This window comes from Pelecanus crispus, unplaced genomic scaffold (genome assembly GCF_030463565.1).
Source record: "Pelecanus crispus isolate bPelCri1 unplaced genomic scaffold, bPelCri1.pri SCAFFOLD_117, whole genome shotgun sequence".
Classification (NCBI taxonomy): domain Eukaryota; kingdom Metazoa; phylum Chordata; class Aves; order Pelecaniformes; family Pelecanidae; genus Pelecanus; species Pelecanus crispus.
Genome location: NW_027461251.1, coordinates 90,001 through 92,500, shown reverse-complemented (window position 1 = coordinate 92,500; position 2,500 = coordinate 90,001). Strand labels below are relative to the sequence as shown.

At 80.1% G+C, this 2,500-nt stretch overlaps 1 non-coding gene across 1 annotated transcript; it reads left to right on the top strand.

The window, feature by feature from the left end:
- The first annotated feature begins 2,231 nt into the window (after nt 1–2,231).
- Nucleotides 2,232–2,384, top strand: LOC142596838 (5.8S ribosomal RNA). Its single transcript, XR_012831910.1, has one exon. It is a non-coding gene; the product is annotated as a 5.8S ribosomal RNA (ribosomal RNA).
- Nucleotides 2,385–2,500: the final 116 nt, after the last annotated feature.

Sequence of the window (2,500 nt, the reverse complement as noted above, 5' to 3'; positions counted from 1 at the left end):
CGCGGGCGGCAGCGCGCGAGAAGCCCGTGGGGAGGGGGGGGGCCGCCGGCGCCGAGGCGCGGCGCGCCCCGCCGGCCGAGCGCCCGCTCGTGCGGCACGAGGAAGCGGCGAGCGGCGACGACGGGGTCGGGCGACAGGTGCGAGCCCGGCGAGGGGAGAGAGGAGAAAGGTGGAGGAGAGGGGGGGCCCTTCGGGGTCGGGGGGGGCGTCTCCCCCGACCCTCCCCGCACCGGGGCGGGCTTGCTGCGAAGCTGCAAAAGCCCGCCCGGCCTCCGGCCCGCGACAGAGGGGCCAGGCCCTCCGGGCGTTCCGGGCTGGCGCGCGGCGCGCGCCGGCCGCGGCGCGGCGGTGGCGGCGTCCCGCCCGCCCGCCCGCCCACCCGTGGCCCACCGGCGGCCCCCCCCCGCGGGGGGGGGGGTCGGGGTGGGCGCGGGGGCGGGCGCGGCGGCGGGGGGCGCCGCGCCGCCGTTGCCGCCTTCGGCCGGCGAGGCTCTCGGCCGGGTCGCGTCCCGCGCGAGCGGGCGGCCCGAGCCACGGCTCTCCTCCCGGGCGCAGCGCCGGGCTACTGAGGGAAACCCCGGGCCCCGGGAAGGAGGACGTGGTGTTGGCGGCGGATGTCGGGCGCGCCCCCGCGGGCGGACGCTCCCCCGATGGCGGCAGCGGGGGAGGCACCCCCGCGGGGCCTTCAGGTCGTTTCCCTCGCCCCAGGGCCAGGTACCTAGCGTCCGCGCTTCGGCGGCCCTCCCTCGGCGGCGGAGTCCGGGGGTCGAAGGCCGGCGGAGCCGGGCGGAGGTTTAAAGACCCGGGCGGCTCGGTGCGGCCCCCGGGGGGGCGGCCGGGCGGCGGTCGGTGCCCCAAGGGGCGGGGAGTTTCTCCTCGAGGCCCCTTCGAGGTGTCCGCCGCCCGCGCTCAACCCCCCCCGCGGGGCGGCCGTGCCGGGGAGGGCCTCTCACTGCCCCCCCCTCTCCGCGGTCCGGTCTCGTCGGAGAGGCCGCGGCGCGGCCGGCCGTGGCCGGCCCGCTCGCCTCGAAACGGGCGACCCCGGCGGGAGCGCGTGCTCCTCCGCCGGGGCGGCGAGTCCCCGCGGTGGGGGCTCGCCGGGCGTCCCTCCCGGGCCGCCGCGCTCTCTGTCGCAGCGCTGCGGCGCGCTGCGCTCCGCTCCCCTCCCCACGCGCCCCGCCCAGCGGAGCCGCTCGGCGGTCTCCCGGGCGCTCGCCACCGGCGAGGGCGGCACCCCGGCCGAGCGGCGGCGGCGCCGCTCGGCGTGTGTCGGTCGGCCGGAGGGTGTCTCCGGCCGCCGTCCGGCCGGCGGTCGGCTCGTCCCGGCCCGGGCCCCGTCCGTCGCTTCCCCGTCGCGCCCTTCCCGGCCGAGCCGGGCAGGCGGGCGCGCGGGCGGGGGCGTCCCACTCCCGGTCTCCGCGTGGAAACGGGGAGAGCGGGAGCCGCCCCCGGCCTCAGCGCCGTCCGCCTTCCGCCCGGGCGCGTGCCCGCGGAAGGGGGGCCGAGGCGAGGAGCGGCGGTTCCGGGCGCTGCGGGCAGGGCGAGCCGCTCCGGTGCGGCGGCGGCGGGGGCGCCGTCCGGGGGGCGGCGCGCGTCCGTCGGCTCGGGCTCCGGCGGTCGCCGCCTCCGGCGTGCGCGCGGCGGCTGCGGAGCCGTCCGCGGCGTCGCCGGGCGGAGCGAGCCGGGCGGGGGGAGCCGGCTGTCGTAGCGCGGCGGAGCTGTTGCGCGGAGAGGCGCGCGCGGGGCCGGCGGGGCGCCCCGCCGCTGCTTGTCGGCCGGCGGCGGCGGGCAGCAGCGGCACACCCGGTGTCCCGAGAGCGAGGCGAGCGGGCGGCGCGGCCGGGCGCGTGGCGGCCTCCGCGCGGAGGCCGGGCCGAGCCCGGGCGCCTGGGCCGCCCCCGAAGCGCGCAAGGCGCTTGTGTCGTTTGTCCCAGGTCCGATCGGTCGGGGAGCGCGGGCTCCCCCGCCCTTGCCCTTCGGGGTTAAATTTTTTTTTCCGTTCCGTATTTTTACTTCACACTCTATTTTTTTTCCGTATTGTGTGCTCGTACGGTCAGCCGAGGCGAGGCCTGTCCGTCGCGCCGCGTCGCGCCGCGTCGCGTCCCCTCCGCGCGGGCGGAGGGGCGGGCCGGCGCGTCGGGCGTGCGGTGGGCCGCCCTCTGAGCGAGGGGCCGCTCTCCGCGAGCGGTCCCGGTCCCCCCGCGCGCGCGGGGCGGTGCCGAAAGCCAGACAACTCTTAGCGGTGGATCACTCGGCTCGTGCGTCGATGAAGAACGCAGCTAGCTGCGAGAATTAATGTGAATTGCAGGACACATTGATCATCGACACTTCGAACGCACTTGCGGCCCCGGGTTCCTCCCGGGGCTACGCCTGTCTGAGCGTCGCTTGACGATCAATCGCCGGCTGAGCCGCCGCCCCGTCGCCGGGCGGCGGCCGCAGCGGCGCGGCTGGGGTGCATCGCAGGCCCGCGCGCGCGGCCCCGGGCGGGCGGGGGAGCGGT